This window comes from Pseudophryne corroboree, chromosome 3 (assembly GCF_028390025.1).
Source record: "Pseudophryne corroboree isolate aPseCor3 chromosome 3, aPseCor3.hap2, whole genome shotgun sequence".
NCBI lineage: Eukaryota > Metazoa > Chordata > Amphibia > Anura > Myobatrachidae > Pseudophryne > Pseudophryne corroboree.
In genome coordinates, this window is record NC_086446.1 from 118,400,236 (window position 1) to 118,427,056 (window position 26,821).

The 26,821-nt window shown below is 44.6% G+C and overlaps 8 non-coding genes and 39 pseudogenes across 8 annotated transcripts; 43 read left to right on the forward strand and 4 right to left on the reverse strand.

The window, feature by feature from the left end:
- Positions 1–15,441: 15,441 nt before the first annotated feature.
- Positions 15,442–15,560, reverse strand: LOC134893917 (5S ribosomal RNA; annotated as a pseudogene).
- Positions 15,561–15,667: 107 nt separating this feature from the next.
- LOC134897718 (5S ribosomal RNA) lies at positions 15,668–15,786 on the reverse strand (annotated as a pseudogene).
- A 107-nt stretch (positions 15,787–15,893) lies between these two features.
- Positions 15,894–16,012, reverse strand: LOC134890672 (5S ribosomal RNA; annotated as a pseudogene).
- Positions 16,013–16,119: 107 nt separating this feature from the next.
- LOC134894981 (5S ribosomal RNA) lies at positions 16,120–16,238 on the reverse strand (annotated as a pseudogene).
- Positions 16,239–16,909: 671 nt separating this feature from the next.
- Positions 16,910–17,027, forward strand: LOC134894055 (5S ribosomal RNA; annotated as a pseudogene).
- Positions 17,028–17,134: 107 nt separating this feature from the next.
- LOC134890201 (5S ribosomal RNA) lies at positions 17,135–17,253 on the forward strand (annotated as a pseudogene).
- Positions 17,254–17,360: 107 nt separating this feature from the next.
- LOC134896601 (5S ribosomal RNA) lies at positions 17,361–17,479 on the forward strand (annotated as a pseudogene).
- A 107-nt stretch (positions 17,480–17,586) lies between these two features.
- LOC135067946 (5S ribosomal RNA) lies at positions 17,587–17,705 on the forward strand. The gene has a single exon (XR_010254154.1). It is a non-coding gene; the product is annotated as a 5S ribosomal RNA (ribosomal RNA).
- A 107-nt stretch (positions 17,706–17,812) lies between these two features.
- Positions 17,813–17,931, forward strand: LOC134885784 (5S ribosomal RNA). The gene has a single exon (XR_010169889.1). It is a non-coding gene; the product is annotated as a 5S ribosomal RNA (ribosomal RNA).
- Positions 17,932–18,038: 107 nt separating this feature from the next.
- Positions 18,039–18,157, forward strand: LOC134891428 (5S ribosomal RNA; annotated as a pseudogene).
- A 107-nt stretch (positions 18,158–18,264) lies between these two features.
- Positions 18,265–18,383, forward strand: LOC134896413 (5S ribosomal RNA; annotated as a pseudogene).
- A 107-nt stretch (positions 18,384–18,490) lies between these two features.
- On the forward strand, positions 18,491–18,609 carry LOC134897065 (5S ribosomal RNA; annotated as a pseudogene).
- Positions 18,610–18,716: 107 nt separating this feature from the next.
- LOC135067672 (5S ribosomal RNA) lies at positions 18,717–18,835 on the forward strand. Its single transcript, XR_010253883.1, has one exon. It is a non-coding gene; the product is annotated as a 5S ribosomal RNA (ribosomal RNA).
- A 107-nt stretch (positions 18,836–18,942) lies between these two features.
- LOC134894431 (5S ribosomal RNA) lies at positions 18,943–19,061 on the forward strand (annotated as a pseudogene).
- A 107-nt stretch (positions 19,062–19,168) lies between these two features.
- On the forward strand, positions 19,169–19,287 carry LOC134893611 (5S ribosomal RNA; annotated as a pseudogene).
- Positions 19,288–19,394: 107 nt separating this feature from the next.
- Positions 19,395–19,513, forward strand: LOC134892853 (5S ribosomal RNA; annotated as a pseudogene).
- A 107-nt stretch (positions 19,514–19,620) lies between these two features.
- LOC134890088 (5S ribosomal RNA) lies at positions 19,621–19,739 on the forward strand (annotated as a pseudogene).
- A 107-nt stretch (positions 19,740–19,846) lies between these two features.
- Positions 19,847–19,965, forward strand: LOC134893250 (5S ribosomal RNA; annotated as a pseudogene).
- Positions 19,966–20,072: 107 nt separating this feature from the next.
- On the forward strand, positions 20,073–20,191 carry LOC135065297 (5S ribosomal RNA). The gene has a single exon (XR_010251579.1). It is a non-coding gene; the product is annotated as a 5S ribosomal RNA (ribosomal RNA).
- Positions 20,192–20,298: 107 nt separating this feature from the next.
- Positions 20,299–20,417, forward strand: LOC134894489 (5S ribosomal RNA; annotated as a pseudogene).
- Positions 20,418–20,524: 107 nt separating this feature from the next.
- LOC134892804 (5S ribosomal RNA) lies at positions 20,525–20,643 on the forward strand (annotated as a pseudogene).
- Positions 20,644–20,750: 107 nt separating this feature from the next.
- On the forward strand, positions 20,751–20,869 carry LOC134894556 (5S ribosomal RNA; annotated as a pseudogene).
- A 107-nt stretch (positions 20,870–20,976) lies between these two features.
- LOC134898386 (5S ribosomal RNA) lies at positions 20,977–21,094 on the forward strand (annotated as a pseudogene).
- A 107-nt stretch (positions 21,095–21,201) lies between these two features.
- LOC134895950 (5S ribosomal RNA) lies at positions 21,202–21,320 on the forward strand (annotated as a pseudogene).
- Positions 21,321–21,427: 107 nt separating this feature from the next.
- On the forward strand, positions 21,428–21,546 carry LOC135067839 (5S ribosomal RNA). Its single transcript, XR_010254048.1, has one exon. It is a non-coding gene; the product is annotated as a 5S ribosomal RNA (ribosomal RNA).
- Positions 21,547–21,653: 107 nt separating this feature from the next.
- On the forward strand, positions 21,654–21,772 carry LOC134892325 (5S ribosomal RNA; annotated as a pseudogene).
- Positions 21,773–21,879: 107 nt separating this feature from the next.
- LOC134896414 (5S ribosomal RNA) lies at positions 21,880–21,998 on the forward strand (annotated as a pseudogene).
- Positions 21,999–22,105: 107 nt separating this feature from the next.
- LOC134892776 (5S ribosomal RNA) lies at positions 22,106–22,224 on the forward strand (annotated as a pseudogene).
- Positions 22,225–22,331: 107 nt separating this feature from the next.
- On the forward strand, positions 22,332–22,450 carry LOC134891625 (5S ribosomal RNA; annotated as a pseudogene).
- A 107-nt stretch (positions 22,451–22,557) lies between these two features.
- On the forward strand, positions 22,558–22,676 carry LOC134892854 (5S ribosomal RNA; annotated as a pseudogene).
- A 107-nt stretch (positions 22,677–22,783) lies between these two features.
- LOC134890089 (5S ribosomal RNA) lies at positions 22,784–22,902 on the forward strand (annotated as a pseudogene).
- Positions 22,903–23,009: 107 nt separating this feature from the next.
- LOC135068779 (5S ribosomal RNA) lies at positions 23,010–23,128 on the forward strand. Its single transcript, XR_010254971.1, has one exon. It is a non-coding gene; the product is annotated as a 5S ribosomal RNA (ribosomal RNA).
- A 107-nt stretch (positions 23,129–23,235) lies between these two features.
- LOC134892374 (5S ribosomal RNA) lies at positions 23,236–23,354 on the forward strand (annotated as a pseudogene).
- Positions 23,355–23,461: 107 nt separating this feature from the next.
- Positions 23,462–23,580, forward strand: LOC134894986 (5S ribosomal RNA; annotated as a pseudogene).
- Positions 23,581–23,687: 107 nt separating this feature from the next.
- On the forward strand, positions 23,688–23,806 carry LOC135068780 (5S ribosomal RNA). The gene has a single exon (XR_010254972.1). It is a non-coding gene; the product is annotated as a 5S ribosomal RNA (ribosomal RNA).
- Positions 23,807–23,913: 107 nt separating this feature from the next.
- Positions 23,914–24,032, forward strand: LOC134892375 (5S ribosomal RNA; annotated as a pseudogene).
- A 107-nt stretch (positions 24,033–24,139) lies between these two features.
- Positions 24,140–24,258, forward strand: LOC134891417 (5S ribosomal RNA; annotated as a pseudogene).
- Positions 24,259–24,366: 108 nt separating this feature from the next.
- Positions 24,367–24,485, forward strand: LOC134894557 (5S ribosomal RNA; annotated as a pseudogene).
- Positions 24,486–24,817: 332 nt separating this feature from the next.
- Positions 24,818–24,936, forward strand: LOC134895951 (5S ribosomal RNA; annotated as a pseudogene).
- Positions 24,937–25,043: 107 nt separating this feature from the next.
- Positions 25,044–25,162, forward strand: LOC134886957 (5S ribosomal RNA; annotated as a pseudogene).
- A 107-nt stretch (positions 25,163–25,269) lies between these two features.
- Positions 25,270–25,387, forward strand: LOC134897459 (5S ribosomal RNA; annotated as a pseudogene).
- A 107-nt stretch (positions 25,388–25,494) lies between these two features.
- LOC134895961 (5S ribosomal RNA) lies at positions 25,495–25,613 on the forward strand (annotated as a pseudogene).
- A 107-nt stretch (positions 25,614–25,720) lies between these two features.
- Positions 25,721–25,839, forward strand: LOC134898107 (5S ribosomal RNA; annotated as a pseudogene).
- A 107-nt stretch (positions 25,840–25,946) lies between these two features.
- On the forward strand, positions 25,947–26,065 carry LOC134896208 (5S ribosomal RNA; annotated as a pseudogene).
- A 107-nt stretch (positions 26,066–26,172) lies between these two features.
- On the forward strand, positions 26,173–26,291 carry LOC135070896 (5S ribosomal RNA). Its single transcript, XR_010257046.1, has one exon. It is a non-coding gene; the product is annotated as a 5S ribosomal RNA (ribosomal RNA).
- Positions 26,292–26,398: 107 nt separating this feature from the next.
- LOC134889631 (5S ribosomal RNA) lies at positions 26,399–26,517 on the forward strand (annotated as a pseudogene).
- A 101-nt stretch (positions 26,518–26,618) lies between these two features.
- LOC134895024 (5S ribosomal RNA) lies at positions 26,619–26,737 on the forward strand (annotated as a pseudogene).
- The last annotated feature ends 84 nt before the right edge of the window (positions 26,738–26,821 follow it).

A 26,821-nucleotide genomic window follows, 5' to 3' on the forward strand; every position in this document is an offset into this window, starting at 1 on the left:
GCAGTTCTTTTGTTTCAAGGAGAGCTGCAAGCTATACTTTCGGCTTAGGCCTCAGTCTTCTGGGTCGGAGATTCAGCGGGTGGGCTTAGTGATTTCCTTGCTACAAGGAGACCCACAGGTCTGGGCATATGGGTTGCAGCCTGACTGTCCGTCGCTTAAAAGTGTTGATGCTTTTTTTACGGCACTGGGCATGTTGTATGATGACCCTGACAAGACGGCCTCAGCCGAGGCTCAGATTTCGATCCTTAAGCAAGGGCGAAGGCCAGTTGAGGTTTACTGTACGGAGTTTCGGAGGTTGGCCCATGATACCCAGTGGAATGACCCAGCCCTGAGACACCAGTACCGAAGAGGTCTTTCTAACCAGATAAAAGACCAACTGGTACAATATTCCTTGCCTGATAGCTTGGATCAGCTCATGCAGTTATCCATCCGGGTGGATAGACGGCTGAGAGAGCGTAGGCTTGAAAGGGAGACCGAGGTTTCCTTCTTTCCCAAGGGAACCTCAGACTCTGAGGAATTTTCCGAGGAGCCTATGCAGATTGGGGCTACCCGCCTCTCCTCGCGTGAGAAGACGCGGAGGAGACCGCAGGGGTTGTGTTTGTACTGTGGGAATAAAGGTCATGTGGTAGTATCATGCCCAGAAAAGCCGGAAAACTACAGGGCCTGAGGGTGATGGGAAATATCCTGTCAGGCCAGAAGTCAGAATTTCCCAAGAAGACTTTTATCATTCCGGTGACCTTGAAGATCCTCGGTCAAACTGTCAAGACTGAGGCCTTTGTGGACAGTGGGGCCGACGGGGTTTTTATGGACCGCCAATTTGCCCTGAAACACTCCGTTCCCTTAGTACCCTTGGCATTGGAAATTGAGATTTGTGGGTTAAACGGGGAACCATTATCCCAAGGTAAAATTACCTCTTGCACTAGCCAGATTTCTTTGTTTATTGGAGCCACACACTCTGAAAAATTGTCCTTTTATGTGACTGTCTGTACTTTTGCCCCATTGGTGTTGGGGTTACCCTGGTTAAGGGCCCACAATCCTCAATTTGACTGGGTCTCTGGGGAGATTCTTAGTTGCGGTACTGATTGTTTCAGGAGTTGCTTGAGCCTTCCAGTCAGGCTCTCGCAGCTAAGTTTGCCAGGATTGCCAGGGTGTTATGCAGATTTTGCGGACGTGTTCTCCAAAAAAGTTGCAGAGGTACTACCTCCCCATCGCCCCTATGACTGTGCCATTGATTTGTTGCCGAATGCTAAGCTTCCCAAGAGCAGGTTGTACTCCCTGTCACGTCCTGAGACTCAGGCTATGGCAGAGTACATTCAGGAGAACTTGGCTAAGGGATTTATCAGACCTTCACAGTCTCCAGTTGGGTCGGGGTTCTTCTTCGTGGGTAAAAAGGACGGTTCGTTGCGACCCTGCATCGACTTCAGGGAATTGAACCGTATCACGATTAAAAACTCATACCCACTGGCTCTCATTTCGGTCTTGTTTGACCAGCTTCGTACTGCCACCATTTTTTCTAAGATTGACCTACGCGGTGCGTACAATCTAATCCGAATAAGAGACGGGGATGAATGGAAGACTGCCTTTAATACCCACTCAGGGCATTATGAATATTTGGTGATGCCTTTTGGGCTCTGTAATGCCCCGGCAGTCTTCCAGGATTTCATGAACGATGTACTCAGGGAATATTTGGATAGATTCTTAGTTGTTTACTTAGATGACATCCTAATCTTCTCCCATTCCCTGGAGGAACATCGGAAGCATGTACGCTTAGTCCTCCAGAAACTCAGAGACCACCGGCTTGGGGCGAAGCTGGAGAAGTGCGAATTTGAAGTTCAGCAAATCGCATTTCTAGGATATATTATCTCCCCAGAAGGTTTCCAAATGGAGGGTTCCAAGGTACAGGCAGTCCTGGATTGGGTGCAGCCCACTAGTTTGAAGGCGCTTCAGCGTTTCCTGGGCTTTGCGAATTTTTATAGACGATTTATCGCTGGATTTTCGTCTATAGTGGCGCCCTTGGTGGCACTCACTAAGAAAGGGGCGGATGTTGCTCACTGGTCTTGTGAGGCTAAAGCGGCTTTTGCCCGTCTCAAAAGGGCATTTGTCTCGGCCAAGGTGCTGCGACACCCAGATCCAGAGCGTCCTTTTGTGGTGGAGGTGGATGCCTCTGAGATGGGTATTGGGGCAGTGCTCTCTCAGATGGGAGTGTCTGATAATCGCCTTCATCCTTGTGCTTACTTTTCCCGTAAATTTTCCCCTGCCGAGATGAATTATGACGTGGGTAACCGGGAATTGTTGGCTATTAAGGATGCACTCATGGAGTGGAGACACTGGCTTGAGGGGGCTAAGTTTGTGGTCTCAATTCTCACCGACCATAAGAATCTGGCATATTTAGAGTCAGCAGCAGTGGGAACTTTCTGCTCAGCGGTGACGTCACTTTAGGTCAACCGCAGGGCAGAAAGTTCCCACCATTGGTTACAATTGAGCGCATAGGCGCTACATTGTAACACTGCCGTGTGCCGCCTGTCACTCAGTACAGAAGCACACAGCCGATCAGGAGAGTGCTACAACGTAGCGCTCCCTGATTGGCTGAAGAAACCCACTTAGACATCAGTCAGAGTGGGTTTCTGGCATTCGGGGAAAGGAGTCCCATGTAAAAACATGGGGCCCCTTTCAGTTCGTGGCTCGGCTTTCCGTTTTCTTATTTTATGCAAGTACGTGGATTACAAATGGATGCCCCGAGGACCCTGGGACCCGCGATCTGGTGAGTAGAATTTATTCAACAGGTACCCCTTGGATTCTACTGGAGAAGAGGACCGACCTGCGTGTGAACATCAGGTAAGTATGTATGTATGTTTGTGTGCATGTATGTAATAAATCTTTACTTTCACGGTGTGTGTGTCTTGTCTTTTTTTAGGTATTTTTTTAGTAGTAGTACTACAGGTACCAGCGGGCCCGTTTTTCCGTCGCATGCTGGTACTTGTGGTTCTCCAAGTACCAGCATGCGGGGGAGGCTTGCTGGGCCTTGTAGTACTGCTACTAAAAACAATATCTTTTCATTATCACAAAAGGCTATCAGCCTCCCCATCCGCAGCCCATTGGATGGGGGGGGACAGCCTCGGGCTTCACCCCTGGCCCTTGGGTAGCTGGGGGGGGGACCCCTTGATTGAAGGGGTCCCCACTCCCCCAGGGTACCCCGGCCAGGGGTGACTAGTTGGATTTTTGATGCCACGGCCGCAGGGCACTATATCAAAGTGACCCCCGGCTGTGGCATTATCTGTCCAGCTAGTGGAGCCCGGTGCTGGTTTTAAAAATACGGGGGACCCCTACTCTTTTTGTCCCCCGTATTTTTGGAACCAGGACCAGGCGCAGAGCCCGATGCTGGTTGCTTAAATATGGGGGAACCCCTGTCAATTTTTTCCCCATATTTCTGCAACCAGGATCGGCTCAAAGAGCCCGAGGCTGGTTATGCTTAGGAGAGGGGACCCCACGCAATTTTTTTTTGGGATTTTACAGTGTTTAATTTAAAAAAAAAAAAAAATGAACCCCAGCACGGATCACACAGATCCGGCCGAGATTCATTGTAAAAAAGTCGGCAGTGTTTTGCTAATCACTGCCGTAAAAAACTGAAAAAAAAAAACGAATGACATCGACATCGGAAAACCCGAAAAGGCAAAATACGGCAGCTTAGTAAATCCATCGTAACAAATTCAAAAAGTTGCAGTTTTACACTTTCGATGTCATTCGTGATTATTCTCCCACCAAATCGGGAGAATTACGAATCTTAGTAAATTTACCCCCCAGTTTCTTAGCCTCTGGGCTTATCTGTTCACTTTGTGTTTATTTTGTTACCCTATCACCTTCTGTGTACGTAATGTCATATTCCCCAGTCTGTCTGTGAGTTCATTTGTTTTGCATCCCTATCCGTTCAGACACCAGTACATTCCTGCAGGCACTGGTGTGCATAACAGTTCAGACACCAGTACATTCCTGCAGGCACTGGTGTGCATAACAGTTCAGACACCAGTACATTCCTGCAGGCACTGATGTGCATAACAGGAGGATTTAAGACAGGGGATGACACGCATGATTGTATGGAATATTTGACCCAAAATTTCACGGCAAGGCCTGACATCAGTGACAACCCACTAGAAGATGTAGATCTTACTTTCTACACTGACGGTAGTTGTCACAGACAGACGGACTCGGGAGACTTGTGTACTGGATACGCAGTCGTAGATGACCAAGGCACCATAGAAGCAGAACCCCTAGGCCCACCTCACTCAGCCCAGGTTGCTGAACTGGTTGCCCTAACCAGAGCATGTGAATTGGCTAAGGGCAAATCAGCCAATATCTATACCGATTCTAGATACGCATTCGGAGTAGTCCATGATTTCGGAGCCCTATGGCGCCTCAGAAATTTCATGACGGCATCTGGTACACCGGTAGCGCATGCAGCCCACATCAAAAGGCTTCTAACAGCGATACAGGAACCCGACAGAGTGGCTGTTATCAAGTGTAAAGCACATACATATAGCCAAGACCCGGTATCACTTGGTAACAGCCGAGCAGACGAAGCTGCTACCCCAGACAAACAGACACCACACAACTGATGGTATTTAATACCGTCAACACACAGAAATTGTGTGAAATGCAAAATTTGTGTTCCACACAGGAAAAGGCAGTTTGGAGGGCAAAAGGATATGGCCAGGAGTCCTCAGGACTCTGGACAGATGGGCAGGGTAAACCAGTGGCACCCAGAGCATACCTTCGAAGTTTAGCGGAAGCAGCACATGGGCTGACTCATCTAGGCAAGGAAGGGATGTGCAAGTTGGTAAGAGCATATTGGTAGCCCCAGGATTTTCTTCCCATGCGGGAAAAAGGGCAATGACATGCCTCACCTGCTTGAGGAAGAATATCGGAAAGGCAATACTAACAGAACCATCTCATATCCCACCTACAGGCGGCCCTTTTCAGGTGATACAAATTGATTTCATACAATTACCCCCTTGTCGAAATTTGAAGTATGTACTAGTTTGTATAGATGTGTTTTCAAATTGGGTCGAAGCATTTCCTGCGGCCACAAACACCGCTATGTTTACTGCTAAGAAAATTGTGCAGGAATTTGTGTGTAGATACGGTATCCCTAGAATAATTGAAAGTGATAGGGGTACCCATTTTACAGGTGATGTCTTTCAAGGAATGTGTAAGTTGATGGGAATTGATAGTAAGCTGCACACTCCGTACCGCCCCAAGGCGAGTGCGAAAGTAGAAAGAGTGAACAGCACTATTAAAAATAAATTGAGCAAAGTTATGGCGGAAACAGGATTGACATGGCCAGAAGCTTTGCCCATTGTATTATACAGCATCAGAACCACTCCCAGGTCCCCTCTTAATCTGTCCCCTTTTGAAATTCTGTTCGGTCGACAACCGCATGTTATGATTAACCCTCAGGATGATTTGAAGTGTAACAATGAAGTGACTGTAAAGTATTTGGTTAAGATGAGTAAACAGCTAAGGAATCAGAATTATAATTTGAAGTTGGTGATTCCTGATCTGCCAGATAGTAATTGTCATGACATTGAACCTGGGGATTATGTAATGATACGGAATTTTCTACGCTCAGGTTGCCTTATTGACAGATGGGAAGGACCATACCAAGTCTTATTGATTAGCACGACAGCATTGAAGGTTGCCGAGAGAGAGACTTGGGTTCATTCGTCCCATTGTAAGAAGGTTGCTGATCCAGAGAGGTCCCGTGATAAAGAACAGACGGTAGAGGAAGTTGTATCACTGGAGTGTCTGTTTCAGGAGGACTGAGACGGCACCTGAGCATTGAGAATAATAAGATCGGAGGCAGTTGTCGATTCCCTGTTCCCATTTATTGTTTTTCTCCACTTCCCATCCCATCTCCCTCAATTATTTCTCTCCCCCTTCTCATTCTTCTCCATTTCCTCCTATAAGATGGACTTGCCCCAAGAGACGGTGATCCGGATTTTCCTGTTGACCATGATGTTGACCAGAGCAGTCTGTTCCGGCGAGAGTACCATGGAGGTCGAGAGAGGTTCTGGAATGGGTTCTGATGACAAAGTTGGAGGCGTAGATTTCCAAGAACAACATAATCATCAAGCAAAGGCGAGTATCAGAAAACGATCCGATAGCATTGACAATAGGAGGAATTGTGAAGGATTGTTAGCTGAAGAGAACTGTATCTGTAGACTCTGTGACAGTGTAGTTGAGGATGGGTGCATCAAGAAATGTCAGTCCAGTTTTAATATCCACATGGACCGGCATCCATTGAGTGACTATCACTCCTTAGTGGGTAAAGTGTTAAATCAGACAGATTGTTGGGTATGCTCTCAAGTACCTCAAGGCCATAGCAAATCAGGATTAGTGCCATTCCCTTTAACTATAGGGGAGGTACTTGAGCTAAGTGGTGGGAGGCCGGTGGACAGGAGGTTTAATATCTCCAGTCCTCCTAGTTTGAAGCTCCACCAATATCATGTGGATAGATCCCTAGTATGTTTTAACATTTCCAATCCCCGAAAGCCGGGAAATTGGGAAGTGTCATGGAATAACCAAACCATGACCTTTTCATACAGAGCCGATAGAATGCCTACAGATACAGAACTTATACGCCACATAGCCGGTAGTGGAAAATATTTCCGATATAGGTATACCCTAGGAAGTAGGATCATGAGAGTTGGAGAAGTATCACCAGGATACTGTGCACATATCGTACAAACAGATACGTGTACTAAACAGATGGGAGAATTAGGGTTAGGAGATTTCATATGGAAAATGTGTAATATGGTTATGTCCTACTCCGTCCCATATGTTCTCCCCGATGATGCATATTTCATATGCGGGAGTAAGGCGTATAAGTGGCTTGCCCCAAACTCAGAAGGGTTATGTTATATTGGAAAAGTACTGCCTGAGGTAATGACCGTATCCCACACTAAAATGAAGGATATTCACCGCAGTGCCCAAGCTCCTTATACTCACACTCATTACGAGCACATCGTTAAACGGCACCTGATAGAAAGAACAGAGCATCCGGCCTCTGACCTGATCCATGAATCCACCGGGATTCAATTCCTAATCGCGTTAGATATCACTCGTACCGCCAGAGGAGTGATAAATTATAAATATATATCTGCGCTTGCAAATTTATTAGACAATATCACTGAAATGTATGATGACACATTCAGGTATACCGGAAGGGAGCTCCAAGCTTATAAAACAGAACTGGTTCAGCATAGGATGGTTCTTAATTATCTCACAGCAGTGACGGGTGGATATTGTGTCACACTGGCAACGCAGTACGGCGTAAAATGCTGCACTTATATTACGAATAGCACCGAGGACCCGGTCGAGGTCATAGACCAAAAGATGGACGACATTCTCCAATTAAAGTGGGAGTTCCGCAGGAGACACAATCTCACCGTCGCTGCTGTGGGTAATGAGCTGACCGGTTGGGTGTTATGGTTGAACCCGCGAAATTGGTTCTCTGGTTTAGGAGAATGGGCTCAAAGAATTATCATGGATGTAGCGAAATTTCTTTTGTGTATTCTGGGTGTCATCATATTGGTCGGTCTGATATTTAGATGCGTATGGGTTTTAACAAAGTGTAAACGTAGCGCCCGAGTGATGAGTTTAAGAAGTGAAGATACTGTAATAACAACGACTGATTTGGTTTATGACCCAACGATAGAGACAATGTTGTGATGAAAATGTGATTCCACGGTCCGTTTCTTTCACCCGTTTCTCCTTTGTTTTCCTCCAAGGTAAAAAGACATCCGCTTGGAAGAAGAATTTGACAACCTTTTACACAGACAACTGATGGACTATGCCATAGACCCCCCATATCCCTAGTAACTTTAATTTTACGCTAGCCCAACACTTTTTGTAAGTCTATGGACATTGAGAAAGCTTTTGCTCGCATTTTGGCAAAAGCCCAAAGAGACTACAGTCAACATGTACATCAAGACAAGACACCAGACAAGACTTCAATCAACAAATGTATATTAAACTCACATAGTTTATGACTGCATTTACCATAATTGCTCCTTATCTTCATCTCTACAACCTTCAGGTAATAACACACATAGTCGATAGGGAATATAGGCACAGATATCAGCACTCACATATCCCCCCATTCATGTATCATCAACTAAAATGTGCTCCCCCATTTTGTTGCAACCAAAAGCCGAAAAGAGCTCGGTAAAGTTTGACAGCCCATCCACAGACCCGTACCACGGGATAAGAAGGAATTCAAATGTATACTTCACAATACCTCGAAGCTTGATTTAAAACACGTACGGCACTGTCACGATCCGGGTATCTGGACGCCATTTCTTACCCATCAGATGCCTCCTAAGGCTGGCTCAGCGCTCCAGGACCGGATCCCATCTGTTATCCTAATGTTCACATTCCTGCATCCTCTCCTGTCTCTCTGAGACGCTGTCACAGTAACGCCTTATTACATCTGGCATGGCGTCTCCCGCGGCCTCCGCCGCCGTCCCTGAGCTTCTGCATGCAGAGTGTCAGAGTGGCGATTACGTCAGCCGCGGCCTCCGCTGTGTCCGCGTGGTTGGATGTGCACTTGTCAGCCTGGCGTCTCCTGTCTCCAGTGGCCGGCGCCGCCATTACTGTTTTCATTACCACATGGATTACAAACCAAACTTCCCTCCAAGTGTCTGCATGGGCGCAGCCATCTTGGATTCTGTCAGCTGATCATTTCCTCCAATCTGTTGTCAGTATTGTTAATCTGCATAATTGCCTAGCCAATCCCTTCCTTGCTGCAGGTATAAATACACTGTGCCTGAGCAAGGAAGGCGTCAGTGCTTTGGTTGTCAAACCTAGTTCCTGTTTGTCTCTCTCCTGTGATTGTCTTCCAGGTTCCAGCTCCTGTCTCAAGACTTCCACCATAGAGACCCGCACCAGCATTCCACCTGCGGTGTAGCCTGACTCTCCAATCCATTGTGGATTCATCTGTTTCCAGCTACAACATTACCTGCTTCCAGCTCAGCTTCCAGCAGAGTACAGCTTCCCTTAAAGGGCCGGTGTCCTTTCTACACTTTACCACTCTCCACCGGTATTATTATTTCTCCGCTCTCAAGTTCTACATTTCAGTTCATATTTCATCGCTCCCAAGTTCATTTATTATTTAACTGGTTCCAGCCAGTATCCACTCCGTGCTAACCACAGTCTGGTTCCAGCCAGTATCCACAGCAGCTGTTTTACCTTCAGCAACCCAGCTGTTCCTGGAACACCAGCTGGCACAATCCTGGGTTATCTCCATTGCTACAGTCGGGCCTGGTAAGGACTTTCCATCTAGAAGATCATAACAACTATCTCACACTACCAGTGCCCTGTGGCTCCTGCCATCCTGTAGTACCCAGGAACTGTATTTATTATTTGCTGACTTTTACGTTTTCTTTTACTGCTGCTGTGTTGCGGAGTTGTCATAATAAACATCATTGACTTTTATCCAAGTTGTCGTGGTCACGCCTTCGGGCAGTTATTATTCATGTTACTTACATGTCCAGGGGTCTGATATAACCTCCCAGGTTCCGGTACATCTCAGCCCCTACAACTGAGGCTGCCTCCCGTCAGCTCAGGCCCTCAGTTGTGATAGTAAGCACTGACCTAATGAATCCAGCCGGAGACCAGGATCAAGCGGCCAGGCCGAGGCAAGAACTGGCAGCCCGACTAGAACATCAGGAGGCTGCACAGGGCCACATCATCCGCTGTCTCCAGGATCTCTCTACTCGGCTGGATGGGATTCAGACAACTCTCCGTGGATCAGGCGCATCTGGTGCGTCAACCACAGTGACTCCAGCTATAACCCCACCCACCTTACCCATTTCTGCTCCACGTCTTCATCTTCCAACGCCAGCAAAATTTGACGGATCTCCAAGATTCTGCAGGGGATTTCTCAACCAGTGTGAGATTCAGTTTGAGCTACAACCTGGCAATTTTCCCAGTGACCGTACAAAAATTGCCTACATCATCTCTCTTCTCAGTGGCTCCGCCCTTGACTGGGCATCACCGTTATGGGAGAGGTCCGACACCCTGCTATCTTCTTACACTGCATTCGTGTCAACATTCAGGCGCATCTTCGACGAGCCAGGCCGGGTAACCTCAGCTTCATCCGAGATTCTCCGTTTACGCCAGGGGTCACGTACTGTAGGACAATATCTGATACAGTTCCAGATCCTGGCATCCGAACTGGCATGGAACGACGAGGCCCTGTATGCTGCATTCTGGCATGGCTTATCTGAGCTTATTAAAGATGAGTTAGCTACCAGAGACTTACCTTCTAAGTTAGATGAGCTAATCTCACTCTGCACGAAAGTTGATTTACGTTTCAGAGAGAGAGCAACTGAGCGTGGAAGATCATCTGCTCCAAAATCTTCTGCTCCTCCTCCTCGTCAACTGTCACCATCTAAAGATGAGCCCATGCAAATTGGCCGTTCCCGTTTAACTCCTGCTGAGCGCCGAAGACGTCTCTCTGAGTCTCTTTGTCTTTACTGTGCAGCTCCGTCTCACACCATCAATGCCTGTCCCGAACGTCCGGGAAAACTCCAAACCCTAGCTCGCCCAGGAGAGGGCCGGCTAGGAGTAATGATCTCCTCTCCATCTCCTCATGATTGTAATCTCCCAGTCTCGCTTCAAGTTGCTCAACGTTATCGGAACATCATTGCTCTCCTTGATTCCGGAGCAGCTGGGAACTTTATTACTGAAGCCTATGTTAAACGGTGGTCCCTACCCACCGAGAGACTTCCTTCCTCCTTTTCCTTAACTGCCGTGGATGGCAGTAAAATTTTTGATACTGTTATTGCTCTAAGGACTCTACCAGTTCGTCTGAGAGTGGGAGTTCTTCATTCCGAACTTATTTCACTTTTAGTGATTCCAAGAGCCACACATCCTGTGGTCCTGGGCCTTCCATGGCTCCGTCTTCACAATCCTACAATTGATTGGACGACTACGCAAATCCTGGCATGGGGTTCCTCCTGTGCAGAGACATGTTTGTTTAAAGTATTGCCTGTCTGTTCTTCCTCCCCCAGGTCGTCTGATGTTCCACCTCCTCCATATCAAGATTTCACGGATGTGTTCAGTAAAGCTTCTGCTGATATCCTTCCTCCTCATAGAGAATGGGACTGCCCGATTGATCTCGTTCCAGGGAAGGTTCCACCTCGAGGCCGAACTTATCCGTTGTCTCTGCCTGAGACGCATTCTATGGAGGAATACATTAAAGAGAACCTAGCAAAGGGGTTCATTCGACCTTCTTCTTCCCCAGCCGGCGCAGGCTTCTTTTTTGTAAAAAAGAAAGATGGTGGTCTGCGGCCGTGCATCGACTACAGAGGTTTGAACGACATTACCATCAAGAACCGTTATCCTTTACCCCTGATTACTGAGCTCTTTGACAGAGTTAGCGGAGCTACCATCTTTACAAAGCTGGACTTGCGAGGTGCATACAATCTCATCCGGATCCGTGAGGGTGACGAGTGGAAGACCGCCTTTAACACCCGTGACGGACATTATGAGTACCTCGTCATGCCCTTCGGATTGAGCAATGCTCCAGCTGTCTTCCAGCATTTTGTCAATGAGATTTTCAGAGACATTCTATACCGTCATGTCGTGGTCTATCTAGACGATATCCTCATTTTTGCCAACGATTTAGAGGAACATCGTTTTTGGGTTAAAGAGGTTCTGTCCCGTCTCCGTGTCAATCATCTCTATTGCAAATTAGAAAAATGCGTCTTTGAAGTCAAGTCCATTCCGTTTCTAGGGTACATTGTGTCCGGTTCCGGACTAGAGATGGATCCTGAGAAACTACAAGCAATTCAGAATTGGCCGGTACCCTTAACCCTCAAAGGGGTCCAGAGGTTCTTAGGGTTCGCCAATTATTACCGAAAGTTTATACGAGACTTTTCCACCATTGTGGCGCCTATTACTGCTTTCACCAAGAAGGGTGCTAACCCGTCCAAGTGGTCTGAAGAAGCCATGCAAGCTTTTCATCTTTTAAAACAGAGGTTCATCTCTGCGCCTGTCCTGAAACAGCCTGACATCGACTCTCCTTTCATCCTAGAGGTGGATGCCTCCTCCGTTGGAGTAGGAGCGGTGTTATCTCAGAGGGCTAAAGATGGCCATTTACATCCTTGCAGTTTCTTCTCCCGGAAGTTCTCCCCAGCTGAGCGCAACTATGCCATTGGCGACCAGGAGTTGCTAGCCATCAAGCTCGCTCTAGAAGAGTTGAGGTATCTGTTGGAGGGAGCTTCTCATTTAATCACCATACTTACAGACCACAAGAACCTTTTATACCTGAAGGGCGCACAATGTCTCAACCCTCGTCAGGCCAGATGGGCACTTTTCTTTTCCAGGTTCGACTTTAAACTCCAGTTCTGTCCGGGCTCTCAGAATCGCAAGGCCGATGCCCTTTCCCGCTCATGGGAGCAAGAAAATGAGTCAGAGTCTTCAGACAAGCATCCTATTATAAATCCGTTGGCATTCTCCACGGTAGGGATGGACTCTACGCCCCCATCAGGGAAAAGTTTTGTGAAGCCGATGCTAAGGAAGAAGCTCATGCATTGGGCCCATGCTTCCCGTTTTGCCGGACATACAGGTATCCAAAAAACCCTGGAGTTTATCTCTAGGTCCTATTGGTGGCCAACTCTGAAAAAGGACGTCTTGGAGTTTATTGCATCTTGCCCAAAGTGTGCCCAACATAAAGTATCCCGCCAGTCGCCTGCGGGGCAACTGGTTCCACTATCCGTTCCCCGTCGACCATGGACCCACTTGTCGATGGATTTCATTACAGACTTACCCATGTGCAACAAGTTCAATACCATCTGGGTGGTAGTTGACCGGTTCACCAAGATGGCACACTTCATTCCTCTCACCGGTCTTCCGTCAGCTTCCAAGTTGGCTCAAGTATTCATACAAGAGATCTTCCGACTCCACGGTCTTCCTGAAGAAATTATCTCAGATCGAGGAGTTCAATTCACAGCCAAATTCTGGCGAAGTTTATGTCAAGTCCTCCAAGTCAAGCTAAAGTTTTCCACGGCTTACCATCCTCAGACCAATGGTCAAACCGAGAGGGTGAATCAGGACTTGGAGGCCTTCCTCCGCATCTATGTGTCCTCCTCTCAAGATGACTGGGTTCAATTACTTCCCTGGGCCGAGTTCTGTCATAACAACCAGTATCATTCTTCATCTGCTTCAACACCATTCTTCACTAACTTTGGATTCCACCCTAAAGTTCCTGAGTTCCAACCGCTTCCAGCAACTTCTGTTCCCGCAGTGGATATCACCTTGCATCAGTTTGCCAATATCTGGAAGAGCGTACGATCAGCTCTGCTCAAGGCATCGTTCAGGTACAAGAAGTTTGCGGATAAGAAGCGTCGAGCAGTTCCTGCTCTCAAGGTGGGTGATCGGGTATGGTTATCCATGAAGAATTTGAGGTTAAGAGTTCCCAGTATGAAGTTTGCACCTCGCTATATCGGTCCTTTCAAGATTGAACAAGTCATCAATCCTGTTGCTTACAGACTCCAGTTGCCTCCCTTCTTAAAAATACCCAGGACATTCCATGTTTCCCTGTTGAAACCGCTGATCTTGAATCGGTTTCATTCCTCACTTCCTCCAACTCCGAAAGTCCAAACTCAACGAGGCGTTGAGTATGAAGTGGCCAAGATCCTGGACTCACGTCACCGTTACGGTCAACTACAATATCTTATTGACTGGAAGGGTTATGGTCCTGAGGAACGTTCATGGACCAATGCTTCTGATGTCCATGCTCCTGCCTTGGTCCGGAGATTCCATTCCAAGTTTCCTCAAAAGCCAAAGAAGTGTCCTGGGGCCACTCCTAAAGGGGGGGGTGCTGTCACGATCCGGGTATCTGGACGCCATTTCTTACCCATCAGATGCCTCCTAAGGCTGGCTCAGCGCTCCAGGACCGGATCCCATCTGTTATCCTAATGTTCACATTCCTGCATCCTCTCCTGTCTCTCTGAGACGCTGTCACAGTAACGCCTTATTACATCTGGCATGGCGTCTCCCGCGGCCTCCGCCGCCGTCCCTGAGCTTCTGCATGCAGAGTGTCAGAGTGGCGATTACGTCAGCCGCGGCCTCCGCTGTGTCCGCGTGGTTGGATGTGCACTTGTCAGCCTGGCGTCTCCTGTCTCCAGTGGCCGGCGCCGCCATTACTGTTTTCATTACCACATGGATTACAAACCAAACTTCCCTCCAAGTGTCTGCATGGGCGCCTCCATCTTGGATTCTGTCAGCTGATCATTTCCTCCAATCTGTTGTCAGTATTGTTAATCTGCATAATTGCCTAGCCAATCCCTTCCTTGCTGCAGGTATAAATACACTGTGCCTGAGCAAGGAAGGCGTCAGTGCTTTGGTTGTCAAACCTAGTTCCTGTTTGTCTCTCTCCTGTGATTGTCTTCCAGGTTCCAGCTCCTGTCTCAAGACTTCCACCATAGAGACCCGCACCAGCATTCCACCTGCGGTGTAGCCTGACTCTCCAATCCATTGTGGATTCATCTGTTTCCAGCTACAACATTACCTGCTTCCAGCTCAGCTTCCAGCAGAGTACAGCTTCCCTTAAAGGGCCGGTGTCCTTTCTACACTTTACCACTCTCCACCGGTATTATTATTTCTCCGCTCTCAAGTTCTACATTTCAGTTCATATTTCATCGCTCCCAAGTTCATTTATTATTTAACTGGTTCCAGCCAGTATCCACTCCGTGCTAACAACAGTCTGGTTCCAGCCAGTATCCACAGCAGCTGTTTTACCTTCAGCAACCCAGCTGTTCCTGGAACACCAGCTGGCACAATCCTGGGTTATCTCCATTGCTACAGTCGGGCCTGGTAAGGACTTTCCATCTAGAAGATCATAAGAACTATCTCACACTACCAGTGCCCTGTGGCTCCTGCCATCCTGTAGTACCCAGGAACTGTATTTATTATTTGCTGACTTTTACGTTTTCTTTTACTGCTGCTGTGTTGCGGAGTTGTCATAATAAACATCATTGACTTTTATCCAAGTTGTCGTGGTCACGCCTTCGGGCAGTTATTATTCATGTTACTTACATGTCCAGGGGTCTGATATAACCTCCCAGGTTCCGGTACATCTCAGCCCCTACAACTGAGGCTGCCTCCCGTCAGCTCAGGCCCTCAGTTGTGACAGGCACGATGATACATGACCCCTCAAACATGGACTCATACATACATACATGCTTCCACTATCTCACTAGATCAGTGTTTTTCAACCACTGTGCCGTGGCACACTAGTGTGCCCTGAGCAGTCTCCAGGTGTGCCGCCATAGAAGCACAGCCAGGCCCGTAGAACTTTTCTACTTCTAACTAATGGTACTTAAATGAATAAGTTTGAAAATAGAATGCATCAACAGAACGGTGTTGGCAGTATAAAAATACTTACAGCACCTTGTATTCCCAGGTGGTTTCCCATCCAAGTACTAACCAGGCCCAACACTGCTCAGCTTCTAAGATCAGATGAGATTGGGCGTATCCAGTGTGGTGTGGCTGTAGATGAGCTTTGTGGTTTCTGTTAGAACTTTTCTACTTCTTACTACTGGTACATAAATGTATAAGTTTGAAAATAGAATGCATCAACAGAACGGTGTTGGCAGTATAAAAATACCTAGAGCACCTTGTATTCCTATGCGGTCTCCCATCCAAGTATTAACCAAACCCAACACGGCTTAGCTTCCAAGATCTGATGAGATTGGGCGTATCCAGTATGGTGTGGCTGTAGACAAGCTTTGGGGTTTCTGTTAGAACTTTTCTACTTCTAACTACTGGTACATAAATGAATAAGTTTGAAAATGGAATGCATCAACAGAACGGTGCTGGCAGTATAAAAATACCTACAGCACCTTGTATTCCCAGGTGGTCTACCATCCAAATACTAAACAGGCCCAACACTGCTTAGCTTCCAAGATCAGATGAGATTGGGCGTTTCCTGTGTGGTGTGACTGTAGATGAGCTCTGTGGTTTCTGTTAGAACTTTTCTACTTCTAACTACTGGTAAATAAATGAAAAAGTTTGAAAATGGAATGCATCAGCAGAACGGTGTTGGCAGTATAAAAATATCTACAGCACCTTGTATTCCAAGGTGGTTCCCCATCCAAGTACTAACCAGGCCCAGTACTGCTTAGTTTCCAAGATCCGATGAGATTGGGCGTATCCAGTGTGGTGTGGCTGTAAATGAGCTTCATAGGATCACGGAGGTGTGATAGATCTTTTGTTCTTTCCATTATGGTTACGTGTCACATGGACCGGTCACGTGACTACGCGAGCTCAAACGGCTCAATGTTCAGACTGTTCGCTTCTCTCCGGCCACACGAACACGTCACCACTTTGGGATCACATGGTTTTGTTTACTTTCTCTTAAACACACAGTAACATCACTGTAGAATTATATGTTAAAGTTTTTTCATTATTATTATTATTATTTTCTCTTGTTTTTCAACAGATCATTTACGTTGTTACTCCTTCTAAAAAATTAATTAATACATAAAATAAAATTCTATTTTGCAACATAGATAGAGACTGGCTATAAGAGGCTTTTTAATATATGGTTTTAAATGTGTACAACTATCCATGATTACATGTCTAGTATCATTAAATAAATGTGATTCATTTTATGGAAAAACACCTGTGTTTAGTTAACTTGTTAGCGCTATCTTATCTTTTTTTCTTGTGGTAGTATCAGTTTTATGAGAGATTGACTGTCTCTCACTGTGGTAGCAGCTTAGAGAACCAGCACAAGTCCCAGCGCCAGAACTTGTATTAAGCAATTAATACTAATTTCTCATCCTTATTCATTTATGTACCAGTAGTTAGAAGTAGAAAAGTTCTAACAGAAACCACAAAACTCGTCTACAGCCACACCACACTGGATACGCCTAATCTCATCTGATCTTGGAAGCCAAGCAGTGTTGGGCTTGGTTAGTACTTGGATGGAGACCACCTGGGAATACAAGGTGCTGTAGGTATTTTTATACTGCCAACACCGTTCTCCTGATGCATTCCATTTTCAAACTTATTCATTTATGTACCAGTAGTTAGAAGTAGAAAAGTTCTAACAGAAACCACAAAGCTCGTCTACAGCCACACCACACTGGATACGCCCAATCTCATCAGATCTTGGAAGCTAAGCAGTGTTGGGCTTGGTTAGTACTTGGATGGGAGACCGCCTAGAAATACAAGGTGCTGTAGGTGTTTTTATACTGCCAACACCGTTCTGTTGATGCATTCCATTTTCAAACTTATTCATTTATGTACCAGTATTTAGAAGTAGAAAAGTTCTAACAGAAAGCACAAAGCTCGTCTACAGCCACACCACACTGGATACGCCCAATCTTATCTGATCTTGGAAGCTAAGCAGTGTTGGGCTTGGTTAGTGCTTTGATTGAAGACCACCTGGGAATACAAGGTGCTGTAGGTATTTTTATACTGCCAACACCGTTCTCCTGATGCATTCCATTTTCAAACTTATTCATTTATTTACCAGTAGTTAGAAGTAGAAAAGTTCTAACAGAAACCACAAAGCTCATCTACAGCCACACCACACTGGATACACCAAATCTCATCTGATCTTAGAAGCTAAGCAGTGTTGGGCCTGGTTAGTACTTGGATGGGAAACCACCTGGGAATACAAGGTGCTGTAGGTATTTTTATACTGCCAACACCGTTCTGTTGATGCATTCCATTTTCAAACTTATTCATTTATGTACCAGTAGTTAGAAGTAGAAAAGTTCAAACAGAAACCACAAAGCTTATCTACAGCCACACCACACTGGATACGCCCAATCTCATCTGATCTTGGAAACTAAGCAGTGCTGGGCCTGGTTAGTACTTGGATGGGAGATCACCTGGGAATACAAGGTGCTGTAGATATTTTTATACTGCCAACACCGTTCTGCTGATGCATTCCATTTTCAAACTTTTTCATTTATTTACCAGTAGCTAAAAGTAGAAAAGTTCTAACAGAAACCACAAAACTCTTCTACAGCCACACCACACTGGATACGCCCAATCTCATCTGATCTTGGAAGCTAAACAGTGTTGGGCTTGGTTAGTACTTGGAAGGAAGACCACCTGGGAATACAAGGTGCTGTAGGTATTTTTATAGTGCCAACACCGTTCTGTTGATGCATTCCATTTTCAAATTTATTCATTTATGTACCAGTAGTTAGAAGTAGAAAAGTTCTAACAGAAAACACAAAACTCGTCTACAGCCACACCACACTGGATACGCCCAGTCTCATCTGATCTTGGAAGCTAAGCAGTGTTCTGTTTGGTTAGTACTTGGATGGGAGACCACCTGGGAATACAAGGTGCTGTAGGTATTTTTAAACTGCCAACACCGTTCTGTTGATGCATTCCATTTTCAAACTTATTCATTTATGTACCAGTAGTTAGAAGTAGAAAAGTTCTAACAGAAACCACAAAGCTCATCTACAGCAACACCACACTAGATATTCCCAATTTCATCTGATTTTGGAAGCTAAGCAGTGTTGGGCCTGGTTAGTACTTGGATGGGAAACCACCTGGGAATACAAGTTGCTGAAGATATTTTTATACTGCCAACACCAATCTGCTGATGCATTCAATTTTCAAACTTTTTCATTTATTTACCAGTTGTTAGAAGTAGAAAAGTTCTAACAGAAACCGCAAAGCTCATCTACAGCCACACCACACTGGATATTCCCAATCTCATCTGATCTTGGAAGCTAAGCAGTGTTGGACCTGTTTAGTACTTGGATGGGTGACCACCTGGGAATACAAGGTGCTGTAGGTATTTTTATACTGCCAACACCGTTCTGTTGATGCATTCCATTTTCAAACTTATTCATTTATGTACCAGTAGTTAGAAGTAGAAAAGTTCTAACAGAAACCACAAAACTTGTCTACAGCCACACCGCACTGGATAAGCCCAATCTCATCTGATCTCGGAAGCTAAGCAGTGTTGGGCTTGGTTAGTACTTGGATGGGAGACCACCTGGGAACACAAGGTGATGTAGGTATTTTTATACTGCCAACACTGTTCTGTTGATGCATTCCATTTTCAAACTTATTCATTTATGTACCAGTAGTTAGAAGTAGAAAAGTTCTAACAGAAACCACAAAACTTGTCTACAGCCACACCACACTGGATACGCCCAATCTCATCTGATCTCGAAAGCTAAGCAGTGTTGGGCTTGGTTAGTACTTGGATGGGAGACCACCTGGGAACACAAGGTGATGTAGGTATTTTTATACTGCCAACACCGTTCTTCTGATGCATTCCATTTTCAAACTTATTCATTTATGTACCAGTAGTTAGAAGTAGAAAAGTTCTATCAGAAACCACAAAGCTCGTCTACAGCCACACCACACTGGATACGCCCAATCTCATCTGATCTTAGAAGCTAAGCAGTGTTGGGCCTGGTTAGTACTTTGATGGGAAACCACCTGGGAATACAAGGTGCTGAAGGTATTTTTATACTGCCAACACCGTTCTGTTGATGCATTCCATTTTCAAACTTATTCATTTATGTACCAGTAGTTAGAAGTAGAAAAGTTCTATCAGAAACCACAAAGCTCATCTACAGCCACACCAACCTGTATATGCCCAATCTCATCTGATCTTGGAAACTAAGCAGTGCTGGGCCTGGTTAGTACTTGGATGGGAGACCACCTGGGAATACAAGGTGCTGTAGATATTTTTATACTGCCAACACCGTTCTGCTGACGCATTCCATTTTCAAACTTTTTCATTTATTTACCAGTAGTTAGAAGTAGAAAAGTTATAACAGAAACCACAAAACTCGTCTACAGCCACACCACACTGGATACGCCCAATCTCATCTGATCTTGGAAACTAAGCAGTGCTGGGCCTGGTTAGTACTTGGATTGGAAACCACCTGGGAATACAAGGTGCTGTAGATATTTTTATACTGCCAACACCGTTCTGCTGATGCATTCCATTTTCAAACTTTTTCATTTATTTACCAGTTGTTAGAAGTAGAAAAGTTCTAACAGAAACCACAAAACTTATCTACAGCCACACCTCACTGGATACGTCCAATCTCATCTGATCTTGGAAGCTAAGCAGTGTTGGGCCGTTTTAGTACTTGGATGGGAGACCACCTGGGAATACAAGGTGCTGTAGGTATTTTTATACTGCCAACACCGTTCTGTTGATGCATTCAATTTTCAAATTTATTCATTTATGTACCAGTAGTTAGAAGTAGAAAAGTTCTAACAGAAACCACAAAACTCGTATACAGCTACACCACACTGGATACGCCCAATCTCATCTGATCTTGAAAGCTAAGCAGTGCTGGGCTTGGTTAGTACTTGGAAGGGAGACCACCTGGGAATACATGGTGCTGTAGGTATTTTAATAGTGCCAACACCGTTCTCCTGATGTATTCCATTTTCAAACTTATTCATTTATGTACCAGTAGTTAGAAGTAGAAAAGTTCTAACAAAAAACACAAAGCTCGTCTACAGCTACACCACACTGTATACATCCAATCTCATCTGATCTTGGAAGCTAAGCAGTGTTGTGCTTGGTTAGTACTTGGATGGGAGACCACCTGGGAATACAAGGTGCTGTAGGTATTTTTATACAACCAATACCGTTCTGTTGATGCATTCCATTTTCAAACTTATTCATTTATGTACCAGTAGTTAGAAGTAGAAAAGTTCTAACAGAAAACACAAAGCTCATCTACAGCCACACCACACTAGATACGCCCAATCTCATCTGATCTTGGAAACTAAGCAGTACTGGGCCTGGTTAGTACTTGGATGGTAGACCACCTGGGAATACAAGGTGCTGTAGGTATTTTTATACTGCCAACACCGTTCTGTTGATGCATTCCATTTTCAAACTTATTCATTTATGTACCAGTAGTTAGAAGTAGAAAAGTTCTAACAGAAACCTCAAAGCTTGTCTACAGCCACACCACACTGGATACGCCCAACTCATCAGATCTTGGAAGCTAAGCAGTGTTGGGTTTGGTTAATACTTGGATGGGAGACCGCATAGGAATACAAGGTGCTCTAGGTATTTTTATACTGCCAACACCGTTCTGTTGATGCATTCTATTTTCAAACTTGTTCATTTATGTACCAGTAGTAAGAAGTAGAAAAGTTCTAACAGAAACCACAAAGCTCATCTACAGCCACACCACACAGGATACGCCCAATCTCATCTGATCTTAGAAGCTGAGCAGTGTTGGTCCTGGTTAGTACTTGGATGGGAAACCACATGGGAATACAAGGTGCTGTAGGTATTTTTATACTGCCAACACCGTTCTGTTGATGCATTCCATTTTCAAACTTATTCATTTATGTACCAGTAGTTAGAAGTAGAAAAGTTCAAACAGAAACCACAAAGCTTATCTACAGCCACACCACACTGGATATGCCCAATCTCATCTGATCTTGGAAACTAAGCAGTGCTGGGCCTGGTTAGTACTTGGATGGGAGATCACCTGGGAATACAAGGTGCTGTAGATATTTTTATACTGCCAACACCGTTCTGCTGATGCATTCCATTTTCAAACTTTTTCATTTATTTACCAGTAGTTAAAAGTAGAAAAGTTCTAACAGAAACCACAAAACTCCTCTACAGCCACACCACACTGGATACGCCCAATCTCATCTGATCTTGGAAGCTAAACAGTGTTGGGCTTGGTTAGTACTTGGAAGGAAGACCACCTGGGAATACAAGGTGCTGTAGGTATTTTTATAGTGCCAACACCGTTCTGTTGATGCATTCCATTTTCAAATTTATTCATTTATGTACCAGTAGTTAGAAGTAGAAAAGTTCTAACAGAAAACACAAAACTCGTCTACAGCCACACCACACTGGATACGCCCAGTCTCATCTGATCTTGGAAGCTAAGCAGTGTTCTGTTTGGTTAGTACTTGGATGGGAGACCACCTGGGAATACAAGGTGCTGTAGGTATTTTTAAACTGCCAACACCGTTCAGTTGATGCATTCCATTTTCAAATTTATTCATTTATGTACCAGTAGTTAGAAGTAGAAAAGTTCTAACAGAAACCACAAAGCTCATCTACAGCCACACCACACTAGATATTCCCAATTTCATCTGATTTTGGAAGCTAAGCAGTGTTGGGCCTGGTTAGTACTTGGATGGGAAACCACCTGGGAATACAAGGTGCTGTAGATATTTTTATACTGCCAACACCGTTCTGCTGATGCATTCAATTTTCAAACTTTTTCATTTATTTACCAGTTGTTAGAAGCAGAAAAGTTCTAACAGAAACCACAAAGCACATCTACAGCCACACCACACTGGATACGCCCAATCTCATCTGATCTCGGAAGCTAAGCAGTGTTGGGCTTGGTTAGTACTTGGATGGGAGACCACCTGGGAACATAAGGTGATGTAGGTATTTTTATACTGCCAACACCGTTCTTCTGATGCATTCCATTTTCAAACTTATTCATTTATGTACCAGTAGTTAGAAGTAGAAAAGTTCTATCAGAAACCACAAAGCTCGTCTACAGCCACACCACACTGGATACGCCCAATCTCATCTGATCTTAGAAGCTAAGCAGTGTTGGGCCTGGTTAGTACTTTGATGGGAAACCACCTGGGAATACAAGGTGCTGAAGGTATTTTTATACTGCCAACACCGTTCTGTTGATGCATTCCATTTTCAAACTTATTCATTTATGTACCAGTAGTTAGAAGTAGAAAAGTTCTAACAGAAACCACAAAGCTCATCTACAGCCACACCAACCTGTATATGCCCAATCTCATCTGATCTTGGAAACTAAGCAGTGCTGGGCCTGGTTAGTACTTGGATGGGAGACCACCTGGGAATACAAGGTGCTGTAGATATTTTTATACTGCCAACACCGTTCTGCTGACGCATTCCATTTTCAAACTTTTTCATTTATTTACCAGTTGTTAAAAGTAGAAAAGTTCTAACAGAAACCACAAAACTTATCTACAGCCACACCTCACTGGATACGTCCAATCTCATCTGATCTTGGAAGCTAAGCAGTGATGGGCCGTTTTAGTACTTGGATGGGAGACCACCTGGGAATACAAGGTGCTGTAGGTATTTTTATACTGCCAACACCGTTCTGTTGATGCATTCCATTTTCAAACTTATTCATTTATGTACCAGTAGTTAGAAGTAGAAAAGTTCTAACAGAAACCACAAAACTCGTCTACAGCTACACCACACTGGATACGCCCAATCTCATCTGATCTTGAAAGCTAAGCAGTGCTGGGCTTGGTTAGTACTTGGAAGGGAGACCACCTGGGAATACATGGTGCTGTAGGTATTTTAATAGTGCCAACACCGTTCTCCTGATGTATTCCATTTTCAAACTTATTCATTTATGTACCAGTAGTTAGAAGTAGAAAAGTTCTAACAAAAAACACAAAGCTCGTCTACAGCTACACCACACTGTATACATTCAATCTCATCTGATCTTGGAAGCTAAACAGTGTTGTGCTTGGTTAGTACTTGGATGGGAGACCACCTGGGAATACAAGGTGCTGTAGGTATTTTTATACTGCCAATACCGTTCTGTTGATGCATTCCATTTTCAAACTTATTCATTTATGTACCAGTAGTTAGAAGTAGAAAAGTTCTAACAGAAACCACAAAACTTATCTACAGCCACACCTCACTGGATACGTCCAATCTCATCTGATCTTGGAAGCTAAGCAGTGATGGGCCGTTTTAGTACTTGGATGGGAGACCACCTGGGAATACAAGGTGCTGTAGGTATTTTTATACTGCCAACACCGTTCTGTTGATGCATTCCATTTTCAAACTTATTCATTTATGTACCAGTAGTTAGAAGTAGAAAAGTTCTAACAGAAACCACAAAACTCGTCTACAGCTACACCACACTGGATACGCCCAATCTCATCTGATCTTGAAAGCTAAGCAGTGCTGGGCTTGGTTAGTACTTGGAAGGGAGACCACCTGGGAATACATGGTGCTGTAGGTATTTTAATAGTGCCAACACCGTTCTCCTGATGTATTCCATTTTCAAACTTATTCATTTATGTACCAGTAGTTAGAAGTAGAAAAGTTCTAACAAAAAACACAAAGCTCATCTACAGCTACACCACACTGTATACATCCAATCTCATCTGATCTTGGAAGCTAAGCAGTGTTGTGCTTGGTTAGTACTTGGATGGGAGACCACCTGGGAATACAAGGTGCTGTAGGTATTTTTATACTGCCAATACCGTTCTGTTGATGCATTCCATTTTCAAACTTATTCATTTATGTACCAGTAGTTAGAAGTAGAAAAGTTCTAACAGAAAACAAAAAAGCTCATCTACAGCCACACCACACTAGATACGCCCAATCTCATCTGATCTTGGAAACTAAGCAGTACTGGGCCTGGTTAGTACTTGGATGGTAGACCACCTGGGAATACAAGGTGCTGTAGGTATTTTTATACTGCCAACACCGTTCTGTTGATGCATTCCATCTTCAAACTTATTCATTTATGTACCAGTAGTTAGAAGTAGAAAAGTTCTAACAGAAACCTCAAAGCTTGTCTACAGCCACACCACACTGGATACGCCCAACTCATCAGATCTTGGAAGGTAAGCAGTGTTGGGTTTGGTTAATACTTGGATGGGAGACCGCATAGGAATACAAGGTGCTCTAGGTATTTTTATACTGCCAACACCGTTCTGTTGATGCATTCTATTTTCAAACTTATTCATTTATGTACCAGTAGTAAGAAGTAGAAAAGTTCTAACAGAAACCACAAAGCTCATCTACAGCCACACCACACAGGATACGCCCAATCTCATCTGATCTTAGAAGCTGAGCAGTGTTGGTCCTGGTTAGTACTTGGATGGGAAACCACATGGGAATACAAGGTGCTGTAGGTATTTTTATACTGCCAATACCGTTCTGTTGATGCATTCCATTTTCAAACTTTTTCATTTATTTACCAGTAGTTAGAAGCAGAAAAGTTCTAACAGAAACCACAAAGCTAATCTACAGCCACACCACACTGGAAACGCCCAATCTCATCTGATCTTGGAAGCTAAGCAGTGTTGGGCCTGTTTAGTACTTGGATGGTAAACCACCTGGGAATACAAGATGCTGTAGGTATTTTTATACTGCCAACACCGTTCTGTTGATGCATTCCATTTTCAAACTTATTCATTTATGTACCAGTAGTTAGAAGTAGAAAATTTCTAACAGAAACCACAAAACTCGTCTACAGCCACACCACACTGGATACGCCTAATCTCATCTGATCTTGGAAGCCAAGCAGTGTTCGGCTTGGTTAGTACTTGGATGGAGACCACCTGGGAATAAAAGGTGCTGTAGGTATTTTTATACTGCCAACACCGTTCTCCTGATGCGTTCCATTTTCAAACTTATTCATTTATGTACCAGTAGTTAGAAGTAGAAAAGTTCTAACAGAAACCACAAAGCTCGTCTACAGCCACACCACACTGGATAAGCCCAATCTCATCAGGTCTTGGAAGCTAAGCAGTGTTGGGCTTGGTTAGTACTTGGATGGGAGAACGCCTAGGAATACAAGGTGCTGTAGGTGTTTTTATACTGCCAACACCGTTCTGTTGATGCATTCCATTTTCAAACTTATTCAATTATGTACCAGTAGTTAGAAGTAGAAAAGTTCTAACAAAAAGCACAAAGCTCGTCTACAGCCACACCAAACTGGATATGCCCAATCTTATCTGATCTTGGAAGCTAAGCAGTGTTGGGCTTGGTTAGTGCTTTGATTGAAGACCACCTGGGAATACAAGGTGCTGTAGGTATTTTTATACTGCCAACACCGTTCTGTTGATGCATTCTATTTTCAAACTTATTCATTTATGTACCAGTAGTTAAAAGTAGAAAATTTCTAACAGAAACCACAAAGCTCATTTATATACACACCACACTGGATGCGCCCAATTTCATCTGATCTTGGAAGCTAAGCAGTGTTGGGCCTGTTTAGTACTTGGATGGGAGACCACCTGGGAGTACAAGGTGCAGTAGGTATTTTTATACTGCCAACACCGTTCTGTTGATGCATTCCATTTTCAAACTTATTCATTCATGTACCAGTAGATGGAAGTAGAAAAGTTCTAACAGAAACCACAAAGCTCATCTACAGCCACACCACACTGGATGCGCCCAATCTCATCTGATCTTGGAAACTAAGCAGTGTTGGGCCAGGTTAGTACTTGGACGGGAGACCACCTGGGAATACAAGGTGCTGTAGGTATTTTTATACTGCAAACACCGTTCTGTTGATGCATTCCATTTTCAAACTTATTCATTTATGTACCAGTAGTTAGAAGTAGAAAAGTTCTAACAGAAACCACAAAAAATGTCTACAGCAACACCACACTGGATATGCCCAATCTCATCTGATCTTGGAAGCTAAGCAGTGTTGGGCTTGGTTAGTACTTGGATGGGAGACCACCAGGGAATACAAGGTGCTGTAGGTATTTTTATACTGCCAACACCGTTCTCCTGATGCATTCCATTTTCAAACTTATTCATTTATTTACCAGTAGTTAGAAGTAGAAAAGTTCTAACAGAAACCACAAAGCTCAGCTACACCACACTGGATACACCAAATCTCATCTGATCTTAGAAGCTAAGCAGTGTTGGGCCTGGTTAGTACTTGGATGGGAAACCACCTGGGAATACAAGGTGCTGAAGGTATTTTTATACTGCCAACACCGTTCTGTTGATGCATTCCATTTTCAAACTTATTCATTTATGTACCAGTAGTTAGAAGTAGAAAAG